Source organism: Mus musculus, chromosome 3, assembly GCF_000001635.26.
Source record: "Mus musculus strain C57BL/6J chromosome 3, GRCm38.p6 C57BL/6J".
NCBI lineage: Eukaryota > Metazoa > Chordata > Mammalia > Rodentia > Muridae > Mus > Mus musculus.
Genome location: NC_000069.6, coordinates 46,293,304 through 46,308,660, shown reverse-complemented (window position 1 = coordinate 46,308,660; position 15,357 = coordinate 46,293,304).

Sequence of the window (15,357 nt, the reverse complement as noted above, 5' to 3'; positions counted from 1 at the left end):
GTGTGTTTGTGTACACACCTCTCTCTCTCTCTCTCTCTCTCTCTCTCTCTCTCTCTCTCTCTCTCTCTCTTTCTCTGTAAATATTTCTTCTTGTTTCTCTCTATATATGTGTGTGTGCTAACAATGATTGGTTTAATATCTAACCTCTTTAAAACTCTGCAATGGAAAAAAGAAAGCATTTTCAACAAATGATATTGGTCCTACTGGATGTCTACATGTAGAGGACTGCAAATAGATCCATATATAAAAATGGCCATTTTACCAAAAAAAAAAAAAATCTGCAAATTCAATGCAATTCCCATCAAAATTCCAATACAATTCCATACAGACCTTTCAACAATACTCAACTTCATGTGGAAAAAGAAAATACAACAAAAGCAAAACAAAAACAACAACCAAAACAAACAAAAAACCTAACAAAACCAGGGTAGCAAAATCAACTGTGCAATAATATAACTTCTGGGAATATTACAGGCCCTGATTTTAAGATCTTCATTTTCCTCATGCCTGTATCAGTAACATTAAACTCAGGAAACATTGATAGGCCACAGACAGTATCAGGAAAGGATAAAGCTTAATCCCAGTTGTCAGTGTGCCCATCTGCATGGAGCAAGACCTGGCACTTGGAGCAACTTAAGCAATGGCTTGTGTTCTGCATATAAAATTAATTTAAAGTAGACCTTTATTTTTTTCCTTTCTGAAAGCAATTAAAGATCAATGATGATTAAATAGCATTGTTTCACAAGGGCTCCAGGAAAAAGAATAAAAAGGATATGTTAATAATGAACTAAGAGAAAATGCCACTGTTCTTATCTAGTGTGGTCAAGCTCTTATTTGCAACTAGGGTACCATGGAAACCAAGCACTAATTTATAGGTCCATAATGCATGAGACTTAGCTGCCCTAAACTGTGGCTGAAAATAGTTTACACAACAGATTTTGAAAACAAGTAAATGACCATAGCCATTCTCTTTGCCATAATAAAGGATTTCAAAATGTCTAATTGGATGCCTTTGTTTAGATTTTATCCTGGAATATAAAAATAAATTATTTGTAAGAAAATTTAAATGCCAAAGTTCAGTATAACAGTATGCACATATCTGCTTTTTTTTTTTAAAAAAAAGCTCTAGATATCCTTATATAGGGATTGTGCAATGCAAATCTCATGAAATTTTTTTTTTTGATGGCTCTATCATTCTGCTTTTATGCAACCATATTAAATGTCTATTTTTTTTCTTTCCATTTTTTATTAGGTATTTAGCTCATTTACATTTCCAATGCTATACCAAAAGTCCCCAATACCCACCCACCCCCACTCCCCTACCCGCCCACTCCCCCTTTTTGGCCCTGGCGTTCCCCTGTTCTGGGGCATATAAAGTTTGCGTGTCCAATGGGCCTCTCTTTCCAGTGATGGCCGACTAGGCCATCTTTTGTTATATATGCAGCTAGAGTCAAGAGCTCTGGGGTACTGGTTAGTTCATAATGTTGATCCACCTATAGGGTTGCAGATCCCTTTAGCTCCTTGGGTACTTTCTCTAGCTCCTCCATTGGGAGCCCTGTGATCCATCCATTAGCTGACTGTGAGCATCCACTTCTGTGTTTGCTAGGCCCCGGCATAGTCTCACAAGAGACAGCTACATCTGGGTCCTTTCGATAAAATCTTGCTAGTGTATGCAATGGTGTCAGCGTTTGGATGCTGATTATGGGGTGGATCCCTGGATATGGCAGTCTCTACATGGTCCATCCTTTCATCTCAGCTCCAAACTTTGTCTCTGCAACTCCTTCCAAGGGTGTTTTGTTCCCACTTCTAAGGAGGGGCATAGTGTCCACACTTCAGTCTTCATTTTTCTTGAGTTTCATGTGTTTAAGAAATTGTATCTTATATCTTGGGTATCCTAGGTTTTGGGCTAATATCCACTTATTAGTGAGTACATATTGTGTGAGTTCCTTTGTGAATGTGTTACCTCACTCAGGATGATGCCCTCCAGGCCCATCCATTTGGCTAGGAATTTCATAAATTCATTCTTTTTAATAGCTGAGTAGTACTCCATTGTGTAGATGTACCACATTTTCTGTATCCATTCCTCTGTTGAGGGGCATCTGGGTTCTTTCCAGCTTCTGGCTATTATAAATAAGGCTGCTATGAACATAGTGGAGCATGTGTCCTTCTTACCAGTTGGGGCATCTTCTGGATATATGCCCAGGAGAGGTATTGCTGGATCCTCCGGTAGTACTATGTCCAATATTTTCTTCAAAATTAGAGATGCCAGTGTGTGAAATTTTAAAAGTGTTCACTTACTGTGGACTTATTTCCTCATCAGCTGTGTGTCCATTTATCTACTTCTGTTTTACAGTGCCAGCAACTGAGCCTAGAGCCTGAGCAAATGGACAATTAGCACTGAACCACTGAACTACATGGTTCTACCTGGACTGTGTTATTATTCTCTGTTTCCTTTAGTATCAATAGTCTTCTGTAGTCATTTTCTCTCAACATTTGTCTTCTCTCTGTCTTGGGTACCAGATTTAAAAAAAAAACAAAACATTTTTTCACTAAACACTTGACACAAATCACATAGCACACATTAACAATCTTCTCTTTTGAATGCTAGCCCAATACTTTGGCATAGAAAAATTAATAGTCTAAAATTTAACTTATTCACAAATTGGTACTAAACTGTGAAGTCAGTAGGCCTACAACATCTGTCATCCATTGATCACTGGGCTTACTTCAGTGCATCCAGCTGGCATGGTGGTTTCACACTTCCTACATTATATTTGTGTATCTTTTTTCTGAGGCTCAAGGTTTGGTTGAAGTCAAAGACCTTTCCAAATAGTCCTCCAAAAATGACCTTTCTTTAGTTAAATCAATATTCGTAGTGACAACCCTTCCCTACTAAAACTTTCCTATAACACTTAAAATATTTGTTTTAAATAATAGCATTACTTATCCCTAGACAAGAGGATATATACAGCCTGCATCTCTGTGCTGTTATCACGGACATTGTCTTATCCAGCTCCAGCCACAGTATCAAAGCCAGTTGCTGCTCACAGGCCAGCAAAGAATGACACTAACTTGATTCTATATCTTTATATATAAAATGAATTATTCTCATTTTTTGGTCCAAAATAATTTACATGAAATTAACATTACAGATGGCACTGTCCCTTTTGTATCTAATCCGGCTGCCCAATTTTATTGACTCCGTATATGCATACATGTAACATATGACCGCTTATAAGCAGTAAGCATTTTTCGTGGGTCCATTAAAAGTGTGACTAAGAAAGAGTTCAGCTAAGAAAATGAAATTGTGACTTCACATTTGAAGTGAGATTTTCTTCATTCCTGCAAGGCTGCAAATGTGTACAGTACGGTGATGATCAATGTGAACTTCAGACATGCTGCTTCCATTCTTCTGAGGATGTGTCAATAGTTCATGACTCCTCCTGGCTTATTTATACTTTACAGAGTCTTTCATTGCTTAGGAAGAAAATTTCCAAATGAAATTATTTACCCTCAAGCTGAAGTAATCAGAGTATCTACATTCATTTCACCAAACCATATCTTTAAACCAGAAACCTAAAATGACAGAGAAATTCTCTAGATGCAGATTGATTTTGATCAAATCTATCTCTCTGTATTTTTGTCATCTATCTATCTATCTATCATCTATCTATCTATCTATCTATCTATCTATCTATCTATCTATCTATCTATCTATTATTGTCTATTCATCTCAATATATAGAATTTAGCTAATTACTGTAAATTGAAAAAGCTGGAGACTATCTATCTATCTATCTATCTATCTATCTATCTAACTGTATTATCTATAAAGCATATATCTCTGTGGCCATTTATCCATCTATCGTTCAATACATTAATACATTATTTTAATATACTTGAGCATAATAAGCATAATATTACAGAGCTTAGGCTAGCGTAAAGTCATGTGTATCAGAAGATGACCTTGTGCTCCTGATCCTTTGTCGTTTACCTCATTATTGCTGGAATTATAGGTATGTGGCATTATATCTCTTTATGTAGTTCTGGGATACAAATCAGAAATTCTTATACTCTAGGCAAAGGATCCATTTACCAAATGAGCTACAACTTCAGTTCTATCTTCATGTGCATCTGCCTTTGATGCTATATTGTAGCTTTACTGACTCCTGAAAATTCTGCAAACATTTCATAGCATCATTTTCCTAAGGCTTTTTCATAAAATAATAATTTTCCACCTTTCCTGTTTTGACTGACCCTTTTAAACTACCTACATTTTAATCATGAATTATCCTCAAAATTTAGAAAATATTATTATTCTAATTCCATAGTAGGTTATGCTTTTGTGCAGGACTCAAATATTTAAGGGATTAGTTGATGTGTCCTGATATCACTACCATGTTATCTATAAGAAACTAATAACAATTTTAAAATAAAATCTATCATTATGTCTTTATCCACTATATATGCTGAGAAATAACACAGAATATATATGGGATTAGTTCAATAAGTGACCTTCCAGCCCACTGACAAATTTTCTTTTGTAAAAACAACTAAACCCTTTTATTGAAAAAGATGTAAAACAATGTTGTTTAATTTCTTAACTTTTCTCAATCTTTTCTTGCTTATTAATGATTTTGATTCACTGTTTCATCTAGTCTTAGGAGTATAAACCAATTAATCACAACATATCAAAAATTTTAATTAAATTTATCTACAAGGCACATGAGTCTGATCCCACTGGTGAACAGAGATCAAATTGCTTACAACTTATGACTGCACTAATTTCCAGAAGACTGGGGTACCCTACCAGCACTTAAACAATGAGGTCATTGAATTTTATAGGCTTGTTAAATTGTGAGAAGTGAGGAGAACCACGTTACGTGTATTTATTATTTTAGTAGATTTGATAACAGAACATTAGATAATTCTCAATATTCTATTTAACATATTCAGCAAATAATACACAGATTAGCTTACATAAAAATCATTCAATAAAATAACCATATCCTAAGACATTCCACGTTATGTAATGGTACAAAGTTTTTTCCCACACTGACAAGTCTTTAAGGTTAGCATTTTCAACAGTTAAATGCTGGTAAGTATAGCTGCTTTTAAAGTGTGACAATGGATAGTTTTCTGGGTTATTTTTGCTGTACTTATTACCGTATTAATACAATTTGTTGTAGTAGAAAGGACAATTCAGCACAAATAATAAAATAGGACATGCCCAATTATTATGATGCCCCGCAGTCAGAGTATTTTCTCATCTGTAAGCTTTACAAGAAAAATAGTATGCATTTGCTTTCTTGCTGACATGGTAACATCTACTTAACTGACCCAGACAAACAACGAAAGAATTCAAGATCTCCAAAACTGTTGACACTGTTGTTCACTACAATGTTGACAATGGTGTGACTAAGAAACAGTCAATATAGGCTCTCATTCAAATTTCTTTAAAAGAACAATTTGGATTTACTACAGATTTGACAATATTTTGTTCATTTTTATTTATGACCTTCAGCTGTTCTATATTTATTTTATAATCCCATTTGGTGTGTGTGTGTGTGTGTGTGTGTGTGTGTGTGTGTGTGTGTGCATGCATGGAAGCATCTGCATGATGCCACAATTATGTGGAGGTCAAAGGCCCGCTTTTAAGTGTTAGTCTCCTTTTCCAACTTGTTGAAGTATAGTTCCAATTGCAGTACTGCTGCACTGTGTACTGCAGTCAAAATGACCCTGGCATCCTGGAGATTTCATGTCCTATCTTCTCTCTTCTCAGTAGGTGAGACTGAGATTTCAGAAGCTAGCTGCCACACCCCCTTTTTTGTGAGTTCCATGGTCCATGTTCAGGTTATCAAGTTAATATGGAGACGGCTTTTACTGATTGAGACATATCAGTGGTTCTCATTAATCAAGGCTTAAAACAGGTTAGCCAAATGATTAAATGGAGAGGATATTAATAGAGTAACTAGAGGTTACTGGGTTATAGTATTTTATCATTACACCTGGCTTACTATTTCAATGTTTCCTATTGCAACTAAAATATTGGGGATCTGACTAAGACAAAATACAGAGTGTCATATCATTTATTCTAAAAATTCTCATTATATTTTGGCAAAATTGTTCCCAGAGAGATGAAATATACAATCATAAAATATAAGCAAGGTATTTGAGGTAAAAGATAGTGTCCATTTATTAAAAATCCAGGATTTCCTGACATCCGCAGGTTGGATTTACTTCTCTCCCAGCATTAGATATTTCAGTTGAGATTTTATATAAGTGAAGGTATGATGGTTACATACGCTACATATTTACTTATTCATGCTGAAAATGATTCAGAGAGGAAGAGAAATGAAATAAAAGATAATATACTTTGGAAACTAGATTCAGTTCAATTGTTATAATCAGTGAAAATAAAAGAATATAGGGAACATAAAGAGGTGACCCACAAGTAATAACTGATTCTCATTCATTATGCAATTGATGTACCAAGTCAATAGGTGACTAAGGTACATGGGGATGTGCCTTCCATTGATACCTCCAAAAAAAAGTCCACAAGAATCTCTGTAACTTCTGTAAGCACCAACGATTCTTCAGCTGGAGTTGATCAAAATGAAACACATAAATTCTCCCCTCATGATATGGCATCTCTGTTAAACATCTTCAAAAATCTGAATATATTGCTGCAATGCTTGTTGAAAAAATTAAACGGATATGTGTTTTTACAGTATTACGATGCCACTGAGCAAAAGAATCTCCAGGAGTTCTCTTAAAACCCCGTCTTAGCAAACAATTCTTCTCTGTGTATATTGCATTATTTTACTTTGAAACAAATGGATGTAAATCTTAATTTACATTATATGCATAAAACAGTTTCAAAACCCACAATCCACGTAGCAATCTCACAGCACAATATATTTGATGGGCTTATTTTTCTTCGGATGTTCAATTATATTATATGAAGTTGTTTTTCTTTGTTGTTGGAGTGAGGCTGTATATGTCCATATTTGAGTGTAAGGTTGAGTATAGCGGTCAGAGCTTGATGCTGGATGTCTTTACCAGCCACTCTCAATATTTTCAGAAACAAGGTTTCCCACTAAACTTGAGCCATACTGATTAGGTTAATCTAACTGGCCACAAAAAAAAAAAAAAAAAAAAAAAAAAAAAACTGGGTCATCTCTTTGAAGCTTCTATTGGCCACAGTTCTGTGATTACCATCATGTCCCTATGCACTCAGAATTTAGACCAATCTAAGGATCTAAACATAGTTCCTAATGTTTGCACAGCAAACACTTTATGAACTGAGCAATGCCTGAAAATTTCATTGAGACAAAAAGGCCATGCATGTCAAGAACATGTGGCCCTAGCTTAAGGTCACACCTATTCTCATTTCCCTCATAACTCTCACAGGGTCCAGATAAACTGTATCATACTTTGGCAACCTTTCCCTGTATCTAGAGCCATACTCGAGAGATTTATATATTCCTAAGGCAAAGCTATTTCTCTTACTTTTTTTTCCATCTATTTTTCAGAACCCCAGTAAACTCAGCATCTTCAGTTTGATAAACTGTACTGAGACAGGGCATTGATAATGTAATTCTTTGGAGTGGCTGGAAAACATTAGAAATGGGTCTTTCTCTACAACTTGGGCACCTGAATTTGGATCCACCAATCCCACATAAAAGTTGCGTATGGATTACTCATCACAAACCTCAGGGCCAGGCAGTGAGAGGCAAGAGCACCCCTGAGGCTTACTTGCTAGTATTCTAGAGAATCAGATCAGATCCAGGATTAGAGAAAGGCCTCTGTTAAAATTAACATAAGTAACTAATAACTAAGAAAGTCACATAATGTGAATACTTGTACCATACCACACACAAACACATACACGCATACAACACCTGCCCCTTACCCACCAACACTCATTCTTGTGATTTAGGTGTAATTAGTATACTTCTATTACTTTAGTACAAACACTTTTCTGTAACTGTAGGAATGTATTGCATATGTAAACATGTCTGGCACCATGGTCAAGGGCAATACAGATATTTCTATCATCTTTTCCTTTAAAGTACTCCTTTTTGTTCAGTGTTAAATATATAGATTTATGGATTGGGAGAAAGTCTGATACATTCAAAGCTCTCTCAGTCATATATATATATATATATATATACCCTGAAATAAATGTGAGAGAGTGACCATTCTTTCCTGTGTCAACACTGAAGTGAGAGATAAACTCAAATGTGAGTTCTTTACTAATTTATTCCTTGAAATTTCAAGCATGTATATTATATATTCTGTTCACTCTGCACCTTCTTTAATCCTTGCTGTATTCCTACAAGCCCCCTCTGCATCTCACTAAGACCCATCCATCAGGAACAAGGGATAATTTACTGAGTGTCCATGTTTTGTGCAAAACCATCAGAGTTTACATGAAAATGTAAGTTTAGTTTATGTTGTTGTTTTCATTTTGTTTGCTTTTGTGTAATTTCTGAATTTCCACATGAATTTCAACACAAAATTTTAGTGGCAGTGTGACGCGTATGTCAATACATTGTGTGGATGTGTGGATGTTTAAGTATGTTTATGTAGAAAATGCACTGAAGTATAAATTCACAATTTCAAGATACATTGAAAACGTCTTCCATAGTTCAGTGTTCACATTAATAAGCATCACGGATCGGATGCCTATAATGTGAGTTTCCCGAACTCAGTCATATTTTTTCACTAACCAAAGGCATATCTTCTCAAAGATTATCATGATGCACGTTTAAGGTTAGTGGTGGTGGGGCTTATTATGAATCTTGGAAAAGAAAAGCATTCTCTGTAGGCAACCTATAAGATTATACAAATGAACACACTGTATGTGGGCTGTCATTAAACTTTAATTTATATAGTATTATTTGTTACATTCATGTTTGATTTCTTCTGTTCTTATTTAGAAATGAAAGTGAAATTACTATTTTCATATTTTTACCAGGACCAATAATGTTTCATTAAATGTTTATACTAACAGTGGTTTAATCACAAATAAATCAATTCACTTGAAAAATATTGGCCAGTTTCAGGGAAAACAGTTTCTACATGTGAGATATTAAATGGCTCGTAGTACTTTGGTATTCACTCCTCACCTACATTTTAGTCAACAATATAAATTTCCACCATTTTCCAAAGCCAGGCAATTGGATAAAATATTTTAAATTGCTCAATTTGAGGTAAATTCTCTTTATCCTATGCATTCATTAAGTACCTGCCATTTCAGTATTCTCTATATTAGAGACAGAGCAAGGATGGTTAAAAGTACCAGCCTACATAAAGTTGAGTCTGTACAGAAATGAAATAAAATTTTGATATCTCAAGAATATAGAATTGAGTTCCAAAGGACATTTATGTGATTTTCTTTGTAGTGAACTGTGCAGAAACTTGATAGGACAGTGAGAATAGACCAAATCTTCAACTCATTCAGACTTGACAATTAGTTCAAAAAGTAAACACAGAGAAAGAGTCAGCAAAGCAACCATGGGTGTATACGTTGTACATTATTGTTAAACATTCACATTAGATGTATCAGGCACTTAAGTTTTATACATTAATCAAGAAAACATTAAAAAAATTGTCTACCATGGTCAAAGCAGTTTTATCCAAGATATTCAGGGATTGTTCAGTGCTCATAAATCAACAAGTATAATCTAGTCCATATGTAATCTAGTCCATGAATAGCCTCAAGTTTAAAAACTGTATGACCATCTTTTTATATACAAAACAGTTTTTAAGAAAATAATCCAGCATCTCTCCAGGATAACAATCCAAAGGAATTTTCCCCTGAATTCATCATTGTAAAGGCAATTTTAAAACAAGCAACAAACAGATTTATATTAAGCAGAGAAAATCTCACAGCATTTCCAATAAATTCAAGACTACAGAGATATCCACTTTCCCCCTTTCTATCCAATATGGTACTGGAGTACTTAGCTAGAGCAATAAGACAAAAGAGAAGGATTAGAGGATACACACAGGAATGAAAGAAGTAAAAATTATACTTATTTGCAGATGATATGGTATTATACATTAAACTCTTCTGCTGCTGGTAAATACATATGGAAACTAAGACGAGAACAAAAGTAAAAAAAGAAAAGCCTATATTCTTCCTGTAGGCAAATGACAAAGATACTAAATCTAAATAAATAAAATTAATTATTCCATTAGCCATATCCACTGAAATAAAATATATTGTTAAGTATAATGTACTGCACCACATGTACAATGATTGCATTAAAAAGAGAAACTGAAGAAGATATCAGGAGATGGTAAGACTTCTCATACTCAGGGATCAGAAGTTTAATAATGTGAAAGTTGCCACTCTACCAAAAATCATTAATGGTTTTAATCCAATATATGTTAATTCCTTTCTTTTTATAAGAATAAGTTTCTTTTCTCTTGAGTAAATAAGTATATATGATAGTATATAATAGTGTATATATTATTGTTGTAACTAATAGAATTAGAAGTCATAGCTGGGTGTGGTGGCACATGCCTTTAATCCCAGCACTGGGGAGGCAGAGGCAGGCAGATTTCTGAGTTCAAGGCCAGCCTGGTCTACAAAGTGAGTTCCAGGACAGCCAGAACTACACAGAGAAACCCTGTCTCAGAAAAAAAAAAGTCATATAATTTTAAAATGTATGTGATACTTTGTTTAAAAGTTCTTTTCCCCAGAAATATGAATGAAAACCTTTTTTTTTCCTAAATTCTAGTGAAATACTGATTTAGAAACATTTTAGATTCCTATATTCTTATGACATAATACTTATAGAAAAATATATATCTTTTTTCTGCTAAAGAATAATCTTATCCTTTAAAATTGTCCTTACTCTGTATAAACCATGATAAATTTTAATGCAGTTTAGAAAACTGAAAATAAATATAAGCTTTCTTGCATTTAATTTTATTTTAATATGTTATCAATGATAACATTAAATTACCAAATAATTTTTCAGAGAAACATGCAGTTTGGAATAAATGAGAAAATGTAAATCATCAAGGCTTTTACCTTGAGGAAATATATAGAATAACTTTATTGAATGGATCGTCAAAATTGCTTATACTAAAAAACAGTGAGGAAAAGCCAACATAGGTTGAGCATATGGATTCCTCCAGAGCTAAGTGGGGATTTGATAACTATGATGAAGTAGAATATGTTTCCACTTACAGATTTATTGTAATGGAAGAAACTAGTTGGTTTAACTAATATTGAATGAAACCATTTCATCTATTGACAATTAACTTTTCTTATTATCTCCTTGATTTCTTTCTTTTAAAATATTTTTATTTATTATTTTTGCATATATTACATCCTGACTGCAGTTTTTGTTTACTCCACTCTTCCTGGTCCCTACCTCCAATCTCCTCTAGATCTCCTCCTTCTCTGTTTTCCTTCAGAAAAAAAAAAAAAAAAAACACACACAAACAAGCAAAAGAACATGGCATCTGAGGGATATAAACTAAACACAGCATGACAAGTTTACAATAAAAAGAGGAACAAACTCTCATATTAAGGCTAGGTGAGGTAACTCAATAGGAGGAAAACTGTCCCAAGAACAAGCAAGAGTCAGATACACATCTCATATACATTGTTAATTGTCCTACAAGAACTTCAAGCTAAAAAACTATAACACAGGACCAAACTCAGGCTAATACAGGGTCCCTGATTGTTGATTCAATCACTGTAAGTTCCCATGAGCCTTGCTTAGTTAATTCTGTGACCTTGACCCCTTTGGCTTCTAGTATCATTTATTCTACTCTTCTACAAGGTTTTCCAAGCTCCTCCTAGTGTCTAGCTGTGGTTCTCCTCATATGCTCCTATCATTTGCTGGATGAATCCTCTTTGATAATGAATAGGCCAGGCACTGATCTATGAGTATAGCAGATTATTATTGGAAACCATTTCATTAATTCTTTGCCTACTAGTATTTAGTTATATCTTAGATCTTTGTGCTTTTTAGCCAAATTCCTGATCATTGAGGGGTTTCCAGGCATGTGTTTTGGTATGAGCCTCAAATTGAACCAATAAATGATTGGCTTCACCTACAAATTCTACACCATTATTACCAGAGCAAATATTGCAGGAAGAATGAGTTTAAGATTTTGTTGCTAGGTTAATGCCCCAGTCCTCTGACTGGAAGCCTTGCCATGTTTTATAGGAATCTTCAGTTGTGTTACCCTAAAAAATTCCAAGCAGTTGCCACTACATTAGGTTTTCACACTGGCACCCAAATGCTCCCCATTTGCAGTCATCTCTCCAAGTACTTTCTCTCTTCTTTCCTTCTGACACCTTGATCCTTCCTGATCCTGCCTCTAGTCTACCCAGAAAATTTATACTATTTACCTTTTCCAAGGAAATCCATGCATTCCCCTACCCACCCTCCTTCTCTTTCGCCTCTATGAGTCTGTATTTTGTTGTTGTTGTTGTTGTTGTTGTTGTTGTTGTTGTTGTTGTTGTTATTGTTGTTGTTGGTTTTTTTCCCGAGACAGGGCTTCTCTGTATAGCCCTTGCTATCCTGGAACTCACTTTGTAGGCCAGGCTGGCCTTGAAGTCAGAAATCTGCCTGCCTCTGCCTCCCAAGTGCTGGGATTAAAGTCATGCACCACCAGTATCATAATTATTCTTTAGTTAGCACCTAATATCCACATATACGTGAGAACATATATTTCTCTTTCTGGGATAAAATTACCTTACTCAGTATATATATATATAGTCCCATCCATTTGCCTGCAAATTCATGATGTCATTGCTTTTAACAGCCAAGTAATACTTTTGTAACAGCTGAGTAATACTTCTGTTAATGTACCACATTCTCTTTATCCATTCTCTGTTGAAAGAGATCTAGATTTTTTCTTAGTTTCTAACTATTAGTGATAAACTGTTATGAACATAGTTAAGCCAGTGTCCTTGTGATAGGATACAGTGTCCTTTGGGTTTATATCTAAGAGTTGTAAAACTGGGTCTTGAGGTAGAGTAACAATCAATTATCTGCAGGACCACCAAATTAACTTCCACAGTGCCAGGACAAATTTGAACTCCCACCAGCAATGGAGGAGTACTATCGTTGCTCTATATCCTTGCCAGTATGAGCAGGTACTTTTATCTTTGACCTTACACATTCTTTCAAGTTTAAGATGGAGTCTCAAAGGGGTAGTAGTCAGACAGGTATCCTACCTGGAGATTTGGGAGCCAGCATGGCCTGTAGTCATACAGGGTATTAGCTATTCTTAAACTAAGGAAACAAAATAGTAAGAAGAAAAAAGCCCATTTGTGAATTCAGTCCATTTTCTACTTTGGTTAGGATGAAGGAAGGCAAGCAATTAGTTCTAGTTATTTGTCACATCTGAGGCAAAATTTTTTTTTGAAAGTGTGAGCTCTTCCAATTTTGCTTTCCCAGTATAATAACTGCCCCCTGCGGTGGCTCCTTCAGCTTTGATTCCTGAGAGACTTAGGAAGAAGAGAAATTCCCTACAGATCTGAACGTCTGTGACCGACATACTAATTTAGAAGTTCTAATTTGTTTTTGGAAAGTACTAAGATTCTGGGGGATGTTCAATAAATTTACCTGATATGCTTGCACATTTGTCCCTTGCCTTTAAAGTCTACTTAATTTGCAACTGTTAATATGCTTTTAACACAATTTAAAATATGGAGATAATCATTAAATAATTTTACTTAAAATATGGACATCACTTGTCACTGCCATGATATCTTAGCTCTATTCATTTTACCTTTCCCACACACAAACCTGTTAAAATTAAGTTGCTGATTCAGTTCTCTAAAAAGGCATTTACTTGCTTTTTATTAGGTGGAAGTCATTTTATTGCTGTGTTCAGACAAAGAAATTCAGACATGAGTGGGATATTGTACATTTTCTTGAATCTTAGAACTTAAGAGATACAAAATAGAGTTCAACCCTGTTATTTTTCTGTTTATTAAGTTTGTCAGTATGTTGATATTTTTGCTTAGTTAAAAATGCTTGCCAATGATGTTTTGGTTATTTAGCAACTAAATCCAATGAATGCTATTGCTCACTATTGAAATGAAGAGTTATTTTGACAGACAGACTCCTCTTATTAATTATTCAATATCATTCATATGACAATAATTATTTCCAAGCTCACGTTTCTCTAAATTTTATTTAAATTTGGTCTCACTGGAAGGATACTTGCATTTAAATAATGTATGTGAAGTATTCAAGTCAAATAATTTTCAGCACCAATGACCATGTTTCTTTATAGCCTGGCAAATAAACCAAACTGGGAAGAGAAATGTCAGAGAGGGGGGGAGGGGGGAGGAGGGAGGGAGCGAGGAAGGGAAGGAGGGGGAGAGAGAGAGGGAAAGATAGAGAGGGAGAGAGAGAGAGAGGGAGAGAGAAATATTTAAAGATATTCAAAACTTTCATAAAATCTTTGAAAGAAGAACAGTGATCTTTTTCTTTTTTCTTTTCCTTTTAAAACTTCAGAAAGAAAATAAACTAGTCTCTTTAAAAATAAATTCAAGTGGTATATGTGATGTTCCTTATATCCAGTCACTGTTTTATCATAAAAATCAATGGTCAAGAAAATATAGTTTAAGTTGCCTTGAAGGAAATAATTTTCTGAAAATATAAATGACAACTATTTATATTATATTATTTATGCCTATTAAAATGTTCCTTGTAGTCTGAAAGGCTCAATAGAATAGTATGTCAATAAATAACTAAATGTTTCTTTGTGAATATGGTAAGATATACTTAATTTTTTTTATAAAAACTGGTTAAAATATTTAAATATCTGAGTATGGGAACTTCAAAATAAATGTAACCATAGCAAGAATGTTTCACATCCTATAATTAAACCATGTTTAAGCATTATAACTCTGAATGTGCTAAATTTTAAATAAACAGAAAGCTTAGAATAAGGGAATATTAAGATATTTTTCTCCAAAAGTGATTAATCTTATGTGTACTCTTCAAAAAGTAAATTATATTTCAATATGTTCTAGTAATACATATTTTGTAAGTTTTTTTGCATCTCATAACACTGTAACATCAGATTGCTCAATATATTTTTCCTGCAATTTTCAAAATGAAACTTAGAAGGAATTGTTAACTGATTTCCTGAGGGTAGCTATCAATAAAAATTAACATTATTTCTCCTGATTGAAAATAACACTACTTATTTTGAGAATTAGTGAAAAGAGATTTGGGAATTTGTAATATGAATTGATGATGCTTTCTCAATGCATCTCATTAGATTCATGAAGTTAGTTTGGTTTAAATCAAGGGTAAATAATGAATTAGATCAAAATATTCAAAGCTCATCAAAAGTAAAT